This window comes from Epinephelus fuscoguttatus, linkage group LG2 (assembly GCF_011397635.1).
Source record: "Epinephelus fuscoguttatus linkage group LG2, E.fuscoguttatus.final_Chr_v1".
Taxonomy (NCBI): domain Eukaryota; kingdom Metazoa; phylum Chordata; class Actinopteri; order Perciformes; family Serranidae; genus Epinephelus; species Epinephelus fuscoguttatus.
The window spans coordinates 5477388-5500213 of NC_064753.1; the positions used below are offsets into that span (position 1 = coordinate 5477388).

The 22826-nt window shown below is 41.5% G+C and overlaps 1 protein-coding gene across 9 annotated transcripts in view; it reads left to right on the forward strand.

Moving 5' to 3' along the window:
- The window catches only part of LOC125901080 (serine/threonine-protein kinase BRSK2-like), a 213581-nt gene that overhangs the window by 755 nt on the left and 190000 nt on the right, over positions 1–22826 (forward strand). The gene's annotated exons all lie outside the window — the stretch shown is intronic.

The following is a 22826-nucleotide window of genomic DNA, read 5'->3' on the forward strand; positions in this document are numbered from 1 at the left end:
CTTGTTGTCAGGCAGAGAGAGCTCGGTGATAATGGGCCCTTGTGATTTTTCTTGTCTCTAATTCCTTTATAGCATCCATCTGCTGAGGCTGCTCTCTGCAGAAGAGGCAGAGCAGTGATGCTGCACTGTCCGGTCCCTGCGCGCGCACGCACGCACGCACACACACACACACACACACACACACACACACACACACACACACACACTGCAGCTGCAACAATATCACACATTTCTGCATATTTGTTTTAATGGTGCAGTGTGCTGAGTTTCTGTATGGACCCCTTCTCCATGAATATGGCAGGCTAGCTGATATTTTGTTATAGGCCCTACTGTACTGTATGTCACAGTAACTTATGTGTTGAAATATTAAGTTGATTGTTAGCACTGGCTGCATGTGAAAAGGAACCATCCCAAAGTGTCTATTCATTTTGGAGGACATCCATTCATTCATTTTGGGTTTGGGGTTTTTGTTGGGACTGTAATCGATGTTAATCAACTTTATGGTCATTTTGGGGGCTGTAGATTCTGTTGCTGATGAACCGCATTGTGTTACACTGAGATGTGCATCTAATATTCAGCCTACTGTTGACTTAGTGGATAGACAAAATGCCAGAAACACCTCTCAGCACTGTATATCACTGTGCTGCACCCATTAAAGTATGAAATACTATGTCAAGGTGTCCAGTTTAAGTAGTCAAGAAAACATTGCATCATGATGTGTATTTAAAAACAAACCACAGGACCAAATATAGAACCAGCATAAAGGATAAATTAGGATTTCAAATATCACAAAAGTGGAGATTTAAGAATATTGTCAAAAGATGAGACAACTTCAATCAGGATACATGTCTTAGCAATGACTGCTAACCATTTCCAAAGCATGCTGTAGTATTTTAGATGTAACCTCAGCCTTCCATTACCTGAACTTTTTAGAACAATGTGAGGCTTTGGTACCAATATTGTTACTTGTGCTTCCACTGTATTTTACAAGATGAACATTTGGGATTCACCTACTTCATTAAAAAAGTGACACCAGGAGTTTTTATTCGCTGTTTGGTAGGTGAGTGTAATAAACGGTTGTCATACAGATAATAGAAGTGGTTCTGACGCTGTTATAGATTTTCTTTTACTTGAACATGAGGTGTAACATGGCACTGATGGAGGAGTCAGGGTACTGCTTCAAGTCTGCAGGTGATCGATGGCCTATACTGGTGTCAGCATGTCAAACCACTTTGTAGTTTTTTAATTTGCTCGACTGTGTGCATGATAATCTTTCATCTTTTAACATTTTTTGCCTGCTGTGTAGAACCAGTGTTTGCTCTTTTTTTTTTAGGTCCAGTTTGGTCCCCACCAACATCTGACTCGTTAGCTGCTAAATGCCTCACTATGTTCATCAGCTGGTTTTCAGCTTTGTCTGCTGTTTGGTGCTTGGTAGTGAACAGTGGGGTTTTAGAGGTTTTTTTTCTGAAAGCAGACCTGCTTTTGCCCAAAATGACACCTTTAGAGCACTGAGAGTGAACCAGAACAATGAGGTTGTTGATCGGACAGTTTAACAAGGAGCTGTAACTCACTATAATACTCCACAAAGCAATTTTTTCCATAGATTTATCATATGACTTATCATATTCCCACATGTTTTCACCCTGTCATATAAATACATTTTCAACATTAAAAAACTGATTATTAGCTGTTTTACATCGCTGCACTAGAAAAGGGCTATTACACCCCCTCCTGGTGTGTCTGTTGTTGAGGTTCTGGGACGCCGTGTCTATTTATGCCTGTTACGTGCATTGTGTCTTTTTAAAATAAACTTTGGTTTTCACAGGAAGCGTACAGTTTCTGCTCCTTAGATGAATACAATCTTTTTCAAAATAAACTCACAACATTGGGAAAATACCTTGTATTTATGTTTATTTCATTGACATATGCATGTGCTTAGGTTTAGGCAACAAAAGCACATGGGTAGTTTATACATATACATTTTTATTTTCAAAAAACAGGCACGGTCCAAATATTAATAAGACCACTGCACACTCTTTTTTCCGATGATTTTATTGTCTCTATTGTTGTATTCTCCATCCTCTCTTTCCTACTTGCAGAATGTGACACCCACACTGATGTTATCATGGTTTGCACCTCAGGTCAAGGAAAACCTGCTATTTTTTTGGTTCCATCTGCGAACCAACATTTCAGGTTCTGAATCAATTTATTTTTGGTTGAAATGCTCTGAATAGTTCAAAATTAGGTGCAAGAACTGGAATGGAAGCTGCTCCATGTTGGTGTAAAAGGGGTATTAGTGGTTTCTGTTAAAAGTTTCCACAGTCGAAAAGCTCTGTTAAGTATTTCATTGCAGTAAACACAATGTACAGCCCAATGGTACTTTTGAGAGCTGTCTTACATGGAAAGCAGTATGGTTCCCTAAGACAATAAGCAGTGTTGATATCGCTCCAGTCACTGTTGAGCCGTAAGGACTCTCTGTGAATCTCTATATGAATGTCAGAGTGATTTGTCACCATAGGCGGTTCAGCCATGTGGTATACTGTATGAGTTGCCTGTTTTGGATACCCCGCCATCTGTGGTCACATACAGCCAGAGATGATCAAGGTGTCTCCCTCCAGCACCAGTAGGTAGAAGCTATATGCTGCTCTGTTCCCTTGCTGGGTGAATAATTCATAACCAACCAATTATCTGGATGGTAGAGTTGGATTGTAACAGCCTATACTTCTGCTGTATTAATTACACAATACTTCCATTTAGCAGATGGAATGAAACTGCAGCAGTGCATTGAACTCAGACAGAGACACACAGATCATTTGCTTTGTTCTTCAACAGGATTAATTATATTAACTGAATCAGAGGTGGAGTAAAGGTCCATTTCCACACATCCACTACTCTGGGCTCTACCCAACTTAGAATTATAGTATTCAAATCAGATTTAGCTGTTCAGTGTGAATATTCAACGAATAATTTTTTTTCCATACAGTTACAAAGTTTGAAAGGGCTCAGCAGGATGTTCAGGTGTGACAGCGGCATTCACTTGATATAGTCAACAAGCTAACTGCACTGATGACGGATCGAAATAAGCAACAACACTAGATTACTACACAAGATATCAAACAAAAGCCAGACACTGTGTCGTATTAAGTTGCTGTGAGCTGCAAATTTACCTCTTATAAGCAGAAGAGATGATGTTATCTTGGAGCATTAAGGCCCTTACTCACTGAGTCTGTTTTTTTTATCTGCAATTGTCGCACGTCTAAAAATAAATACCTCGTGATGTTCCAATCATGTTTGCACACTGAGTCCGAAACTTTAGTCTGTCATTAAAATTTTTGGAACAAGTGCGATTTTCTGCATTTTTCGCGTCCATCAGAAGCCTTTAGAGAGCTGGCTAACCAAGAATCAGTGAAGAAAATGTGGTAGTGGGGCACAGCCGCAACGAGACAGAGGAAAGGGGCACACAGAATCATTTTTATGAGTCAGAAAGCTCACTCCCAACAGGTCAAATAGTAATATTCAGATGGATAATGATGAAGAGGAGGAGAATGTGGACCACATGCAGAATGTGGAGACAGACAGGGAGGACAGCTCAGGCCCTTCATACAAATGAAAGACAGGGAGAGAGTGGTGACAGCCAGACAGTTAACTCCAGAGAGGCAAAGGTGGAAATGTGTCTTTTCATTTTGTCACGTATTGCAAGTTTTCACGGCAAATAGAACAATAAAATGCATTGGAATCAGTGTGTAAGGTTTTTGTGCGTAATGATTTTTTTCGGATGACGGAGTAAAAAAACGTGCATCTGAAAAAATGGACTCTGTGTACAAAGGACTTTACGGTGGAAAGTTTCTCCTGCTCTGTGCCGCTGCATTATGTCTGTAGCTGTCTGTTCCAAAGAGTAGTGTGCAAGTCAAGAGTACACTGCACAGCACAATGACTCGCAAAAAAAAAGGACAACAAAAAAATGACTGCTTGACTTGAAGCAGTCTCAGTCAACTGAAGGGTCTCCAACTGACGAATCAAATTTCTGACTTTCAAGGGTCTGCCCTACACACGGTGCGTTCTTTTTTCATTGCTTTCCTAAGCTGCATTTGCAGTACAGTATAAACAGTCATCCAAATTGTAAGTCACAACTACGACTGTGTTATCCCATCACATCAGTCCTTGCTTTCCTGCTGTTCCAGATATGTTAGAATGTTGTAGTTGGACTCATGTTTGGAGCTCATATCGTCTGTGCCTGCTGCATCTTCTCTGACTGTGACTCCACAACCACAGAAATGTCCTGCAACCATTGATGCAAATGTCCTCTGATGCTCTCACTAACTGAATCTGTGAGCGTTTGTGGAGCTGGTGAATTTGGTTAAGTGCATATGCATGTATAGATGTAGAAATAATGCGCATACTTGTGTTTTCGCGTATACATGTATGTGTCTGTGTGTTGAAGAAGAATGATACTCTGCTTGCTGAAGGCTGTGGGTATGAATCGAAGGCTCCAGAGCTGAGCTGGCAGACAGGGAAGCCCGTATATCATTAAACCTCCTCCACCAGTGCAGGGCAAGCCCACGCTCTTTGTTACTGTGTGTGTGTGTGTGTGTGTGTGTGTGTGTGTGTGTGTGTGAGTGTGGGAAACACAGAGGATCTCTGAGGGAGTGGACTAATAGTTTTTGTTCGTCAGATGTTAAACATAAACCAGATTTACTGATTTTAATACAGTTAACAGGCAAAGGAGCACAGCAGTTGCACCATAAGATCCAGTTGGATCAAGCATAATTCCAACTACTGAAATACGAAGTGAAGTGATTGCACCTTAGCTTTAGCTTTAAGCACAGAGGATCACCTGTTCTTTAAGATTCCCACTCTGAAAAATGGTTTTCTTCTCTGTTCCCAGTTATGAGGCTACAGTTGGAACAATGGCTTCATGGTGTGTGTCTGGTGGTCGAAGTTGAATGGCGGGAGGCTGTGCTGACTCTGAACAATTAGTCAGTGTGTCTTTGTGTGTGTGTGTGTGTGTGTGTGGGTGGGTGGGGGTAGGTTTGAAGTACTCTTTTTTTTTCACTGGTTTCCCAGGCTCCATACAGCGCTTATTTTCCAAGTGTTGGCCAACAGTGGGAACGGTTGTCATGGTTTCATCTCTTCTCCTGTGACAATGGCCACTTGGTGATCACTGCAAGTCTGCACTGGCCAATCTTTAACTCCTCTTGTCATCACTCTGTTTTCACATCTCAATCAGAACTACCCAAATCTCTAATCAGTGTTTTACTCTTTGAGGGTAACCAGGAAGTTAAAAGAACGCAGACGGTTTTAGATTGCTGGTCATGAGTGTGTAGATATAACAACCATCAAGTTGTCATTCGCTCTGAGCCTGGATTTTTCCAAGCTGATATGGACAACAAACAGACAGAGAATAAGGAGGTGGTTATGTAGCCTGGGGTGGCTGTGGCTCTGCAGGTAAAACTCTCTTAGTCACAGGGTTGGCAGTTTGATCCCTATCCATGTCCACATGTTGAAATGTCCTCGGGCAAAACTGAACCCCAAATTGCCCCGATGGTCAGACCAGCACCTTGCATGGTAGCTCGCTTCTATCAGTGTGTGAATGGTTAAATGAGGGGCAAATTTGCATAGTGCTTTGTATTAAAACACTGTATCAATGCAGTCCATTTACCAAAGTGAATATGGTGGGTGGAAACAGATAAGCACGTAGTTGTTGTCTTTTCAGTGGCTTAAAAAAAAACCTGGCTGACAACTAATTTGGCTGATAACCAATACTGACAGCAATCTATCCACTTTTTTCTCCATATAAGTTTAGTGATCATCAAGACTCACCGTTAGTAGAATTAACATCAAATTATGCATGCACATTCTTATCATGATGGCCCACCAGCAGATGGAGACATAAAATAGAATACCTTTCAATGTAAATAATGTTCCTTCATTATGCAAATTAAGAAACGCATGTTGGCCCATTCTTCATTGTAAAGCTGGTATTTGCCAATACTGATGACGTACCAATATTATCGTGTATCCCTAATAAAGTAAGAACTTTCGATGCGCTGGATGCACTGATATACCAGAGACACAAGAGCCCCTTTTACACTGCCTCTTCAAGGCAGGAAATTCATGCCTATATGCTGCCTCACTGTTCTGTTTAAAAAGCACATGCACAGAATAGGGGGACAGGATTGTCTCGCCTTTAAGCCAGCATCAGAGGTAGTAACAGTGCTGAAACATCCTTATGAAAGGGACAGTCTGCAGGATGGGATCATGGGCAGAATGGCTGTGATGTTTTGACATGTTATGCATGCGAATGACCGCAGGAGATTTTAAAAATAGATGATAGCAGTTAGCAGCAAACTCAAAGAAGGAGACAAGCAGTGGAAAATCTCTGAACATTGGGAAAACAATGAAGTCTGGAAGCTCCTTACCCTCTGAGCAGAGGATGAGATCGACAGCCATATAACAGGGACAGTAAATGATTGTTATTGCCATGTTAATGCCTTTGTTTTTGTTTACAAAGCGCTGCAAACACATAAGTTGCATGTTACACTAGAGGCCAACGCTTTTGTGTTACATGTCACGCCTCTTTTGCTTTTTGGATGCTGACATGCTGTCTAAAATCACACACTGGTGCGACCTGATGCTGCTGTTGAATGGTTCTGTGTAAAAATGTAAAGGTGGCATAAAGAGGGGACTTGGTAGTGGCTCTGTAGCACCATCTCTGAGTAAAAAGGACTATGGATCAAACAAACAGGTCAATATCCAAAAAATCCCTCAGTATCCTCTGACTCTGAGGGTAACAACGCCTGGAAGACAATGACATCATTCATTTTTATTTGTCTGTAACCTGTAATGGGAGTGTGTGTGTGTGTGTGTGTCCCTGTTGTGTTGTAATGAAAGTGTCATGTTATTGACGTGGAACATCCTAAATACTCTAGTCCCTTGGCTCCAGTGGAGGAGCGCTGCGGTGTGTGTGTGTGTGTGTGTGTGTGTGTGTGTGTGTGTGTGTGTGTGTGTGTGTGTGTGTAGTGGGGGTAGTGTGGGCAGCAGGGAGAGCCCCAGCACAGATGGCTGCCTTTAGGTGGCTGAAATACAGCTTCATTATCAGCAGGTTGCAGGTGGTAACACTCCCATAAGTCTCACTGCGTACGTATGCATATATTTTTTACCGATGTGTGTGTGTGTATGTGTGTGTGTGTGTGCGCGTGTGTGATGCCATGTGTCTACACTGTGCCTTTACATGCATAGATGTTTTATGCAGATTAACAGTGAATGTTTTTTTTCAGAGCCTTCAGTGTGTTTTATTGAACTTGCTTTGCTTCATTATGCTGCATTCAATGTAACATAACACAAAATATTTATGTTACCTCATTTGCATGCAGAGAAAGAAATATAGAATTGCATTTCAGCGTACAGCGGTTTCTATTGTTGTGGTCAATCAATATAAATACAACATACCATTTTAAATATATAGAAAAAATGTACTTTAAATTGAGCAAAAATTGTTCAGAATTTGTTGCTAGGTAGTTTATTAAAAACATTTTGATTCATTTAAGTTCCTCTTCAATGTGTGTCCTTCTCCGACCCAAATAACCATATTGAAATATAAGGTATTTTGTTGTGATATGAACACATTAGACATGTCACAATACCAGAAATTTAATAGTTTCATTAAATAATAATAAAAAATCCCATGCACTTTAACATATACTTCTTTATTTAAAAAATGTAAATGTAACTCAATTTAAATATCACTATATCTTGAACCCACATTACTAGTCTATGTGGGTTCATGAGATTTTATGGGTAAGGAAACATATATTATTATATAGGCCATAGTATAAACACATTGCTTTTCCATTGTTGTTTCAGCCTTTGTACATGTAAGCTGTGATGGTTAGTCCTTCTGGTCAGCTATTTGTCCTGCCTCTCCTCCACTGTGATGGCTGGGTAAAAAGTGGCAGTGATGATTGCAGCAATTTTCCCAAAGTTGAACATTTTTTAACTCTCAATAACCAGAAAAAAACAGCAAACGTGCAGTGCTCAATGCAAAATAGATGCTCATTAGCTTGTCATGCTGTTGGCGTGTAAGTGCATGTATAAGTGTAAGTGGCCCACTGTAGGGTGCAGGTGGCTTGCAGAACATTTTCTAATTTACAATGAAAATAAAGTTATTCACACTGGTATTTGCTTTTGTACTTTAAATTCATAAAAAGGCATCAAAACAGAGCTTGTCAGTAACAAAAAAGTGCTAGGAGAGAATCCCCCACACCACCAGACAGAGTTCCGAGCTAGGCTCCGAATGTTCACAAATCCTAGAAACACTCCATCATATACATGACCTGCGTGGGGTTGTTGCAGCTGGATTTGCCTCTTGGCAAAGATGAGTGAGGGCAGCAAATGTTGAAAGGTTAAAAAAACAGGAAATTCATTGATTATATATTGTAATAAATATTATCAATGTTTGTTTATTAACTGGCCTGTGAACTCATTTTGCTTTACCAGTGGCTCTGGTCAAAGCAGGTTTAGTACTGCTGATATGTAGGCTGCTGAACAGGGCTGAACAACTGTGTCTAATTTTGTTTTTTCTGACCTATATTGCAGTTGCAAAACTTCCTCATATTTTATTGATATTGATATCCTGGTATAAAAGGACGTGTCAAAACAGAAGATGTTATCCACATCACAAAGCAGGATTTGAGGAATCCTTATATTTCTGTCTGTTTTGATGGCTTTTAGCACACCGTGAGCAGTTCAGGGAGGAATGGAGTCGTGGGAAGGGCTTGCATCAGGAAAGAGCTGATGGTAGCATTTCTTTGGAACTTTCCAATTACTTTTTCACTTTTCTCCTTTCTTTCTGAGTTGCCTTTCCACCTAACTGGCAGTGCATCTTCTCAAGCAACATTTAGAAACTGAGTAGTTGCAATGAGCACGCTCCAAAAGTGAAGGGGGGGGGGGGGCTGGAGGGGGGGGGGTTATACTGCTGGGAGACAAAAGTCTGCTGGGAGGGTTTCTCTGCACACAGGAGGGGGATAATCAAAATTATGGCTAGTGTCAAACACCCCTTCTTCCTCCGCCTCCTTTTTTCTCACTCCCCCCTTTTTCTATACAGTACATCCCTTTGGCTTCTCTCCCCTCCCCTACTCGCCTTACCAGCTGAGGACTCGGTTACTATGGCAACCAGAGGAATGCTCTCTTCTGTAGCTGGTTGAAGGTATGCTCGCTCTCCACAGCCCCTCTGCTCAGCCTAAGGGGGTTGTTTTGCCTGAGCCATTAAACAATGACTGAAACTCCTCCCCTGTTTCTCTCTACATCTCTGTATCTATATAGCTCGTATGTTTTCTTTATGTCGCTCACTTACTGCACCCCCTTCTCTCTGAGGTTCTCAGGCCAAAGCTCAAGACTATCTCTGAATCCCTGCAGCTTGAATGAGTCATTTTTGGGAGGAGGCACAATTTTCATCTTCGGAGCTCGGCTAATGCCTGTCTGTCTGCCAGATTATCCACAGCTTCTTTTCACAGGACACATTCAGCCTAATACACCCCCTGTTTAAACAGATGCTTCCACATTTAGCAGGAAAAAGTGCAGAGATGGAAAGAGACAAAAACAGAGAAAATGTAAACAAAGCTCTGACAATAGTGTCAGTGTGTGGTATTGTCATTGTGGAAGGAATCATGTAGTCTTTTTCAATGAATTTAATCTGTGATGTCCTTTGAGCTACTTTTATTTCTATTAAAAATCCATGTTTGTTTCCACAGTGCAGCACAGGGAGAGATGTATTGAGAGTAGCCATTGTGAGAATAAAAGCAAACTCTAATAGACATTGCTGTTAGAAGCGCTAAGTGAATTAATGATGCAAGAAAAGAAAGGAAAAACAATTTTCAGATCAGATAAAAAAAATCTTTGATAGCGTGGGAACGAGAAGAACAAAGTCTGTTTATCGTGTGTGGCTCAACGGAGAGATGCTGTTAGTGTGATTCAATTAGCTGAAGCCATGCTTGTCTCTGGCACACACTCACGTACGCACACACATGCAGGATACAGTCCTCGTTTGTTCCTGGGTTGCTTTGGGCTCGTAGTTGAGTTAGTTTAGATTGTTGTCATCTTGCCTGTGGCTGTCAGTCACTAACAAGTTTTCCAGTGCAAGTCAGCAGGCTGCTGCTGAAATATTCAGGTAGCTGAAGTGTGCAGGGATTCATCTGTGTGTGTGTGTGTGTGTGTGTGTGTGTGTGTGTGTGTGTGTGTGTGTGTGACTTCTTCAAATGACTTATAGTCTATCCTAATGCTATGATTCTTTTTTTTGTTTCATGATACTGAGTTTGTAATATAAATATCTACCGGTATTAGGGATGCACAATATTGGATTTCTTGCTGGTATCCAGTGTGCTGATATATATAACAACACATTTGGCCGATAACCGATATTGATATATCCACTTTTTTCCCTACCTGATTTTAGTGATCATCAAGAGGAAGAAGATATGCTTTATTAATCCCTGAGGCTAAATTCAAATTTTTCACTCTGTTGTCATATAGGCTACACACAGGCCTGAAATACACACACATGCACAAACAGGACTTCTACATGAATTAAATGGAGAGATGTCAGAGCGAGGGGGATGCCTTGCAGGTACCCCGAGCAGTTGAGGTTTTGGTGTCTTGCCCAAGGGCACTTTGGCAGTGCCCAGGAGGTGAGCTGGCACCTCTCTAGCTACCAGTCCACACTTTTTGGTGAGAATGGGGACCGATGACCCTCTGGTTCCCAACTCAAGTCCCTATGGACTGAGCTACTGCTGCCCCAAGTCTTCTCTGTAATGGAATTAACATTGTATTATGCATGCATACTCAAGCAGATGGAGACATAAAAAAACAATACTTTTCAATGTATGTGATATTCATTCATTGTTCAAAATAAGACCAAGTCTGTTGGCCCATTCTAAACGTTCATTTTAAAGCTTATGTTGGCCTATACCGATGATGTGCCAATGGCATCTTGCATCCCTAACTGGTACCAATAGTTTCCTAGGTAAAAGAGCTGCTTAGTTTACAATTAGCCCAAAGTGGACCTAGATAGATAGATAGAATTTTTTAACAAATGGGGCACCTTGGTGGCCGAGGAGCTTAAGGTAGAGAAGCACAGATTTATTGGCTGATGAACGGAATCCGATGATTTTCAGCTTGATCAGCCACTACAGGTGACCAGCCAGTCAGTCTCAGATATCCTGTGCCGATCAAATTTACCTGCATGCATGATGGTTCATGACTTGCTCACAGCGGCACAGACAGTAACCGACTAAACCTGTTTAGTTCTCAATCCATGTTTTGTCAAGTCACCTTGGTAGCAACTTTTCAGACCCTCTCAACGACTTTATGTCTGGAGTGTGACTTGTGACACAGGCAGGAGGAGAGGAGCTGCTGCTGGCTGCAGCAGTGGGAGTTAGTATATAACCTACTGAACAGATACTCATTCACAGCTATTTTTGTACTAATAAACAGATAAGTACATTATTTTAGATCAGTAATAAATAGTTTATTCTAGTGCTGGGCAGTATGACCACAAATTCGTATCACGTTATTTTTGAAGATTCTGGCGGTTTCACGATATATCGCAGTATTTTTCAATTTTTTGCATTTCTGGGCCACAAATTTCTCTGTTCTTGCGGAGTATGTACAGGGTTCAGAGAGGCTTAGACCCTGTACATACTCTGCAGGAACAGAGAAGAAATATGTTCTTTTTCTCGAGGTGGCAAGAACATTTCATACTTTACGAGAAACTCGAGTGCAGAAGTCTTGGGAAGTTCTCAGATGTCAGATGATGTGTGATGTGTACCTGTAAAACATTTGGATCCTATTATATCTATATATCTATCTATATCTATCTATCTATCTATCTATATATACATACATACATACATACACATATATATATATATATATATATATATATATATATATATATATATATATATACACACATATGTATGTATGTGTATGTATATTGATTACTGTAGGTTTTGCTTGGCCCCGCAAAATCATACAATAATAATGGAATCTGAATGCATGAAACAGTTGCAAGATGGTAACAGTTTTTATTGTGAAAACTGCGATGTAGTAAAAACAGAACTAAAAAAAATTTATCTGCCAAAAACTTCAACACAGCTTCTTTTTCAAAACATAATATTTTTAAGATTTTTGTGGAGCACTGTAATCAAAGCTTTGAGCGTATACATGATGATATTAAAATGTTTTTATATTTGTTGTACTCCTGGCAGAAGAATAAGACACAATAAATGTATATACTCAATGTATTTTAGTATCCATAGAGAGAATTCACAAATATTCTATTATAAAAGTAAGAAACAAGCCAAACATTAATTCACATTAGGTTATGAACAACTTTAACCCTGTTAAGACATACCTGGAATCCAGATGTTTTAGCCATTTCTCTGAGCACCTCTTTCTTGACTGTCTGTAGCAGGACCATGTCATGTATAGGCAGAATGTTATTATGTTCACAGTGTCGCTCTGCCTCTTGCTTTTCCTGTCACATGCAGCGCCCTGAGCGAATGTGCTTTAAGCAGTGTCTGACAGGCCTACATACACAGGATAGAATTATATTTTCTCAGATTCTTTTCCAATATATAAATAATTAGTTGGGGCATATATAGATAGATCTGTTGCACCTGATTTTTGGTTTTGCACAAAAAAAGCTGTGTCCAATAACATGGAGCACAATTTATTTTGAGTTTTGTTTGAGTAAAAGAAGGTTCTGTAACCTGGGTCACTTTAAGAACTGTGTTTTGTTATGAACATATAATTGAATTTGCTGAATATGCTGTCAATTATAGTTCTTAGAAAGAAAGAAAATTGGCAGGTTTGACTTAAAAAAATTTGAAAATGGAAAGAAAATTGGAATTGGTGCATCACTAGTCTAAGGTGATGACGTGTAATACCATCGTCCCCTGGTTTGAGTCCAGCGGACATTTTATGCATGTCACTCCCTATCTCTCTGTTCCCTCATTTCCTATCAGCTCTTTACTTTTTTCTCTCCTCTTTTCCCCTCTGTCCATTCTGCCTGCTGTAGGCAGGGTCTCCTTCTCTTTATGTCTGTTGGTAGAGGAGTGATTTCTCTCATCTCTGGGGACTCCTCTGCCCTGCTCTCTCTGCTCCATTACCTCTGCTGTACATACAGGTTTGTGTCACGAATTTATCCTCAGTCAATTATGTTTATTATGTGGTAGGTAGAGCTTTAATCAGCTTGATAATTGTCATGAGAGTGCTGGTGAATGTTTCGTTAGAAACAGTCAATACGTAGCACATGTTTGTACCAATGAAGTCGATTTGTTCATGTGTACTGTGTTGCCACCTGGTGTGTTGGCTCCGCCTGCTTTCATTAGGCCCGTTTCCACCGCAGGAACTTCAGGGTAAATTTACGGGGCCGGGGCCGTTGGTGCGTGTCTCCACTGCAGGAACCACCCCCGAAGGACAGAGTTCCGGAACTTTTACAGGGGCTAAACAAGTCCCTGCCTCGGAGTAGGTACTCAGAACGGCCCCGAAAAACTCCTGGCTGGGGCTTGGGGGTTACTTGGTGCTGATTGGATATACTCAAGGTGGAATGTGACGTCAACAGAAAGCAACAAAATAGCCGGCATTTTTAAAACTCAGCAGACGAGGGTTAGCTTGTTCATATAGCTTCCACCGCCATGTAAACAAACTCAATAACCGGTCCGTAAAAAACATAGTTTTTCCGGCGGATATCTTAGTTACAACATGACTGAGCTAGCAAAGCAGCTTTGTGTTGCTATGTGTGGTATTTATTCAGTTTTGGGAAATCACGATGTCTAGAAAGCATCAGCTAACAGCAGCAGCAAAGCTAACATCGGGATGTCATCTGTTAAAAGCCTCCTGTTGTCGGAAACGACATGAAACTACTACAGTTAGTTCAATCATGTTGTAACTAAGACATCCGCTGGAAAAAATATTTTTTTCATGGGCCACTTTGTGAGTTTAATGAGTTAATACAGACACCGCTATCGGCTAACAGCGTCCCTATGCCACTGTATCGCCCTGGTCAAAATGGTCGCGCAATGATTACATCACATCCAGAGCCCGGTAACTTTACAGGAACCTTCCTCCTACTCCGCTCTCTCAGTGGAGACATGGCGGTTGAGAGGCGCAGAGCGAGAGGACGTTCTCGTAGTAGTTCCTGCCCCCCAAATAGTACCAGGAACTTCTTCAGTGGAAACGGGCCTAGTGTAGTGTGTGTGATGCAATGTTGATGTCGTCTGTATGAATCAGATGAAGGGAAATGAGGTTTGGAGAACCTGCTGGGCAGCAGTGGTACTACCAGCCTCTATCAGTCCCATTCATCAACACTTATCAGCCTGATTGTAATACCTGTTAGGATGGAGATGCTGAAGGCACTGACCCTGCAGCAAGAACAGTGGTGTAGCAGAGGTGTCGCTGTCAGCTCTCCAAAGACATTGTCAGTGCAGACAAACAGCTATCTATTACTGACTTACTGCTGCACATCTGATACATAAAGAGGAGAGAAGGTGTTTTAGCCTTAAAGCATTTGGGTAACAGGCTACCTTTATTATTCATGAAAATTACATTGGAATTAATTGGTGAATTCAATCAAAATGAGCTTTTGATTTTGAGCATCAAAATCAGATGAAGGATCAACAATTCTTCCAGAATTTTTTTCTTTACCCCTGCCTACCTTTGCATGTCTAAAGGAAAAAGGAAACAACTCTTCAGAGATGACACAGTTTAGTTTACTGCATGCCCCCTGAGTCAGAGATGATGGAGAAACAACAAAATTGGGAATTACTCCTGCTTCCCTGAAGTCACATTTTGCCTTCCCTAATGTGGTGCTTATATTACACCTGATACCATGTAGCCTATATTAATAAAGAAGAATTTGAAAATGTCAATGACAGTTTTAATAGCATAAAGTCTATGATCTGCTGATCTTTACGAATCAAGACTTGGTACTCTAACCATGGCATCGCTGTCAGTGCTGAAAAAAATTTCTCAATCGAATTGAAACGTGACCTTTTAAGTAAAATTGAATCCTGGATCTGGGGAATTATAAAGCCCAGATCAGACCAAAGATTCGTGACAAGATGAGTTGTGTGGTGGCACACATGTACTGCATGCTGTTTTGCACACACACACACACACACACACACACACACACTGTGAGGGGTCAAACGTTTCACCCAACCACACTACAACGCGTCACTTGCGCCTACTTAGCACACATCAGATCTAATCAAACCGCGTGAGTGCACGCCTACATTTTACATAGGGTTACTGTGGAGACAGGAATATTACACACACGCCGTTACATGACGCGCATGTGTTGTGCGTTCCACTCACACGACGTGCTCACACGTCTTATCAGTACGCGTGCACAGCACATTACAAACGCTACACAAACACTACACTTGCGTGTAGTCTGATTAGCAGAGTTAGCATAGCGATGCTACGTGTCACACGTCCGTAACACGACGCGTTGTTGCTTCAACAGCCGACACTTTTGACCCCTGTGATTACATGACGTGTCTACACACGCACGTCTAATAACCACACGTCTAGGCGTGTGCAGGCATTGCATGCGCATTGCATGTGTAACAAGTACACAGTGAATGCACGCGCAGTGCACACGAAGCAAGTACACGGTGATGGTTGCACACGCAATTTACACGTATCAAGTACACAGTGAATGCAGTGTATGTGTGTTCGCTGATACGTTTGACCCCTCATACACACACACACACACACACACAGGTGAGCACACAAGAGCGCGGCCCGGGCTGCATTTTCCTGACTGACAATTATAACCGAGCCGGCCAGTGCGTCTGTGTTGCGTTCAGGCGTTGTCCCGTAAATAACAAATTCCAGCACTTGAATAGGCTGTAGCACAACACAGCAGCATGTCAATTGCAAAGTCAAGCAAAATAAAGAGATAATTTTGGGGAGGGGGATTGTTCTCTTTCCGCACAAAACACGTACCGAAACCGAACCGAAGCTGTGGCCCAAAAACCAACGTACGGACCGTATCGTGGGCTACCTGTACCATTGCACCCCTAGTTTCTAGTGCTTTTATGGTTAGCTTACATAGAGCTCCTCAGTCACTGTGGCTGAGGGTGGCCAACTGGATCTGCTCTGCTGCTTATCTGCCATCTCTTCTTTAATCCAGTCCCACTTCCTGTCAGGTCTGATAGCCCGACTAGCACGTCTTCACATGCTGCCATATTCAACAGAGACCAATTTAATGCCTCAATCAATAGCCGGTAATCAAATGGGGATGGGTTATGGCTCCAGATAAGCCCCTTATGGTCCTGCAGCCCTCTTCCCCCAGCCAAAAACTTAATGAAATTGAGCATAAATCCCCCTTCTCTCTCTCTCTCTCTCTCTCTGTCTCTCTCTCTCTCTCTCTCTCTCTCTCAGAAACTCTCTTTCATCCCTTTCCAAAAGCAATCTGGACTTTCCCCCTGAGTCAGCACTTACAGCGTCCAGGAGTGAAGCAGGGGAAATTACCATTTGAAGAGCTGCTTTACTTTCCTCTCCCCGATCCGGCCCTGTGCCCACGCTAGACCCTCACTTCATTTCGTAGCAATATGGAGTTTCTGGTATCTCATATTAGATAAATAAACTCCCCTCCCTCCATCCATTAAAACCTCTGACTAGTGCAAGATGGGATGACCCAGTGCTTTTGGTAACAAGTGATTTGACTTTGAAATTTCACGATGGAGAGGACGCGCCCATGGATGGAAAGTCCAGTTAAATATGAAACCTTGATGAGGTTTCAGCAATTTGCTCATTAGTAGTACACGTGAGCACCGGGGATGGGCCACACTGGTGTGGATCACACTGTGGGCCACACAGATGGTCTGGGCTCTGGAGGAACCCTGTTTTGCCTCAGAATGGGCATACCGTCCACACAGATGGCCCCTCAGTGGCAGCACGTGCAGATGAGCTGCATTGCCTGGAGCCCACACCTCAGTGAAATATCCAATCATGTGGCATAATGAGATCATGGGGTGAAGGAGGGGGACAGGGCGTGAGAAACGAGAGAGGTGGTGTGGCGCATGATGTGCACTACATGTAAAACATCCTCATTATGTCCTCTCAAGTGTAAGGTTTATAAAAACATGGGTGTCTGTATTTTTGAAAATCATGGTATTGAAAATCATACCACTGGAATTTTTAATTACTCTGGTACACTGTAATACTGTGATATCAGCCAAGCCTAATTTAAAGGACTCTTTTAAGGGGTAAGACCTAGCTTTAAGGTCAAGGTTGAAATTCAGCTTGGGTTAGGTTAATGTTAGGGTTGGGGTTAGGTATTTAATTGTGATGATAAATGCAACTAAATACATTATGTTAGTGAGGCTCTATACATGTCTAGGAAGACAAGTGTGTGTGTGTGTGTGTGTGTGTGTGCGCCCCTGCGTACTATGTTGCAGTATTTTCAGGGAGTGCTCTGTCTCTGTGACCTGCAGTGTGGTGTGAGTCCTGTTAGGCTGCAGTGCAGCATTACAGCAGAGACTGGCTGCAGCCTCTCTGCAGTAATCGCACACACACACACACACACACACACACACACACACACACACACACACACACACACACACACACACACAATAATGTCTTACTGATGTTGCAAGTGTTGCTGGAGGTAGAAAAGGGGCCTTGGCTGCAATACATTATTTGTGAAACTTCAACATTACACTGCATAGTTTTGGTTACCAGTGTGCATGTATGTGTGTGTGTGTGTGAGAGAGAGAGAGAGAGAGAGAGAGAGAGAGATACCCAGGTGTAAATGACTTACAGTGGTATACCTAGAGGTTATAGATGAGTAATTAAATGATGTTAATGATACAACGCTATATTATTTGATAACAAACATTACTTTTAGCTTCTAGTCAGCAGAGACTGGCAGGCTTCTGTGACATATGTTGTGGATGTTGTTGGTCACCAGAGAATGAATGATAATGTTTTTGATGATCTCTCTGACCTTTCCTCCAGAAATCTCACAATCAAATGATTGGAGTTTTATTTTAGAAAGCATATTCATCTTCATGAATTTTTGTGATCATTCATTCATTCATTTTCTGTAACCACCCATCATGTCTTTGGACTGTGGGAGGAAGCCGGAGTACCCGGAGACAACCCTTACTGACAGGGAGAACATGCGAATCCCACACAGAAGAGTTCCCCCACCCTGGGGTTCCAATCCTGCACCCTGGGTTTGAACCAGGAACCTTCGTGATGTGAAGTGACAATGCTCGCCACTATACCGCTGTTCTGCCATTTTTGTGATTTTGATAAATTCTGATGACATGATTTTGTTTGTGGAAAAACTGAAATAATATAAATGAAACTATGTGTATGATGGGACCAGGAGAGGCATCAAAGCCAGGACTTTCAAATTCTCTCCTCTCAAGCTGTTCTCATGCACTGCTTGCATGTTTTCCAACAAAAAGTAATGCACCCAAATTTTTACATATTCCACATCATCATGAGCCAGTAATTCATGCATAACTCACATATTTTGGAAGGCTGCTGTCATGTGACCAATGTGCTGATGGGTGTAAAGACTGAAGCAGTCCTGAGTCCCCATACTCTCCCCAGGAGACTGGTGTTCAGAACTATTTGAACTTTGAGTCATTGTAAGGTACTTCCTCACCATATATCTTTTCCTAAACTTAACCACAGTAACTTCTCTTGCCTAAACCCAACCTCCGTGTCTTCACATTGATTAAGTAACTTTACATAAAGTAAGGAATGTCATTCATGGGGTGCTAATTTGTCACCTGGCGTTGCCAGACCCAATTCGCAAAACGCTAATGGCATGGACACGGAGTGTACATTTCCTCTATTCCCGATGGGTGGTATCAATGGCTGTCACTCAAAGTGCCCCTTCATGCAATTGGAAAGACGGAACACCAATCAGAGTAAACGAAACGTGTGACATAGGCTACCACAACGCCAGTGTAAACAGACCAACAAGCTGCAGCGAAGATGAGCTGTGATGATGTCTGGCAAAGAGTGTTACCGTCCTTAAGCAATGTCCGCTGCGGATTTCCTCCTCACTGGGGACTCACAACTAGTGAGCAACTACTGGAGAAACAACAATAGCCACTGGGTTTTCACTGAGTCCATCTTTTTCCCGATCAACGGAGCCAGTTGGTAAATTAAACTTTTACCAAACCCCGTAGGAAGGACGACAAACACATCCTTTTTTTCAATAAAAGCTTTCAGTTCAGCTGTTTGTTCTGCTTTTAAAGAAAATGTACATTCCAGTTAGTTCAACACATTTACCATCACAGTTTCAAAATCAGTAGCCATGTTGGTTGTTTACAAAATGCATTCACTCCACTCCTTGTCCATCCTATTCTGATGACGTGCCCAGCCCAAAGTAATAAATGGTTGTGATTGGCCGATGCCAGAATGCGCCTTGATGATTGCATAGCCAGACTGATCTGCGGAGCGAAATCGAATATGAGCTGGTGATGGTTTCACCAGGCTAGCTAATTTGTGGAATATCATACAAATTGATCCAAGTGAATTTTAATAGGATATTAAATGAACCATTGTATGAGGATACGATGCAGTTTTATATGCTAACATCACATTTTAAATGTTAGCATGTCAACACACTAATATTGCATGTCATTAGCATGTATGCTACAGATGCATTGTCTCTACAGTTTGAGAATGACTCTCCATCAGTTCTGATGTGCACATACTGAGATGAAGCTTCTTAATATTGATGCTTCATTAAGCTGCTGTAGTGCCGTTGTGTTCGTCTCCATCAGGACTAAGATGTCGGCTGATGATTCAGAGTGTCCGCTTCAACAATGCTGAAGAATGTGGCAATGCTAAAGGAAGAAGAGAAGCTAGGGAGACTAGTGAGAGTAGGCTTGAAGATCTCAGATCACAACTTGGAGCATAGCTTTAAAAGTTATTAAAAGAGTCTTAAAATTAATTCTGAAGTTAACTAGCAACCACTTGAGGGAGGCAAGAATTGGGGTGATATGTGACCTATGATTTGTCCCAGTTAACATACGAGCGGCAGCATTCTGCACTAGTTGAAGCTGAGCTACTGAAGTTTAATGAGGCATGTAACCAGTACATTGCAGTAGTAAAGGCGCAAGAATACAAAAGCATGAATAAGATTTTCTAGGTCAGAAAAAGACAAAGCTGATTTGACTTTGATAATATTTGTTAGGTGGAAGTAACAGGATTTAATGAGATTGCCAGGACAAAAACAGGACCAATATCGCATGGCAACAAATAAATTAATACGTGGGCCTACTGGGTTTGCGACATGTTTTCTGAAATATTCATTAAAAAAGACATACAGTATGAACAGCTGAACGAGTCATAATGACATTCTGACAGTACATAATGTATAACCATATTTTTGCAGAATAACATTACTCAGATTCACAGTGTGTTAAAACTAAGTATGTTCTTGTTAATTATGAAAACTTACTTGACAATCAACAAAGGCAATGGAATTGAAGAAAATAGCCTGTTAGCCAGTTAGCAGCCTAAGCTACCACACCGTCATATGGTCTCCGAATTTTTTTGAGGCAAATTCTGAAATATTACGGAGGGGAGGAGTTTCGCAGGCACATCGGATATCACGGAGATTCCCATAGTAATGAATAGACTTGCGGAATGCCTCGACTCCGTACACATATGCAAGTGGAAACACAGCAGCAGAGCAGAAGTAGTAGATAAACTTTTCAACTAATTCTGGCTAATTCTAAATAAATGGTGGGCATTGACAAAGGCCTTTTGTGAAAAAAAAAGCATCCGCTGTTTTTGAGGCAGCAACGAAGTTAAAGACAAATTGCTCAAAGATGAATGTTGGTTGAGAAGCCTCAATTATTATTGTCTACCATGATAATGTTGTTTAAACATAGTTTTCACATCACATCTTGCCACAATAGAGGGTGGTAATGTACAGAAATGTGTGGATTTTATCTTTTAGTGAAAATGAAGATAAACATGGAGTGATAACGAATTCACATGGCAACAGTTATATGTAAGCAGATAGAATTTGTCCATATCTAGCTTCATTGGAGTGCTTGTGCAGTGATTACACATTTAAAATGGAAAAGGCTGAGAGGATGAACAAGGATCTGTGTGAGCTCTGACACTGCAGCTACGAAACACCCTGGCAGATCCTCTCTCTCTTTTTGTTTCTGTCCTGTATGAAGAGACAATGGGAGTGTGGGTGGTGGGTGATGGTCAGGCCCCAGAACCACCACCCATGTTGGACTGGCCTTAATCTGCCGCTAATCCGACCATCCAGTGTGAAAGGGATTCTGCTGGTTTTAACAAAACCAAATGAGAAGCTGTTTACTGTGAAGGAGAACAACTGAACACTTATGAATTCTGAAACCCAGAATGAGACTGGCTGTTTGCTTGTATATTTTGTATATTATTTAGTGAAAACAGATAAAATTTCACCTTCTTCTGTCAAAATCCATAACTGTGTGTTAATTCAAAATTTGGAGACTGGTTGTTTTTTTTGTTTTTGTCGGTAACAGCCCAAATCCCTGTTGTGAAAATTTTAGCTTGGAAATGGAGGAGGAGGGGTGTGATAGGAGGTCATGACCCTTATTACACCACCAGCCAGATGGCCCAATATGATGCTGTGTGTTTGTGTGTGTGTGTGTGTGTGTGTGTGTGTGTGTGTTATTGTCTATGAATGCAGACATTTACATTTGGTACAAACATAGTAGAGACAGATTCACATAGTAGAGACACAGAAAGGTAAAGCACACAAAGAGTTCCAGGTGGAGTTGAACCGTTTTTCATATTTTTTCAATACTACATTTTGATTGGTCACTAAACATATTTTGACATCTGTCATTTCAAATTAAGCATAACACTTAAGTTAGCTAGTTTTTATTTTGATAAGTTTTGAATATTTATCTTGCACACGTTTGAAATATTTCCTGGTTTTGCAGATTTTTCCTCTTTTACATAAATTATTTTGCCGTGTTGGTCAGACAAAACAAAGAAATTTAAAGATGTCACATTTGACTTTGGGAACACATGCTGGGCATTTTATGCCTCTGGGTCAGTGATAGCTGCGGCCGGAGCTGTGTTTCTGGGTTGCTTGTCTGTCTGCTGCCCACTTAACTATGAACTGATTATATTTTGGTGATCAAAGGTCAAAGGTCAAGGTTACTGTGACAATGTGTCTGTTTTAGGCCCTGTTTAGACGACAACAGTTTCTCTAAAAACTGAAAAGTCTGTCCTTTGTGTTTTAAAAAACTTCTGCGTTTATATGACGACGTTATTGAAGCAATCCCCGTTCACACGGAGCCGTAAAATCTACTGGAAACGCTGTAGTATGCACACCAGGCCAATGGGTGGCAGTGTAAATTTGCAAAGCAACACCACGGCATGACGCCATGCACCTGCGCTGAAGCGCCTTCCTCTACAACGCGGTGATTACAAACCAAAACGAAGAAGACACAATGGCGAAAGCATGCACAGATAACTTTGTCTGCATGGACGACGAGGTGGAGTTGCTACAGTAACAGATCTACACTTAACTTCAAATCAACAGGTGAGCAGCACAAACAGAGCTTGGCATTGTTGTTGTGACGGTCGGCATGCCTAGTGACTGGAACCGTAATGCGCATGTGCGAAAAGTCTCCATTTTCAGAGGAATTGCATATTGCAAGTTTACATGACAACGGAGACGCTGCCGTTTCCAAAAACTTGCACTCTGGAACCCGTTTTCAAATCGTTGTGTTTTCAGGCACCCAAAACGCAGCTGTCGTGTAAGCGAT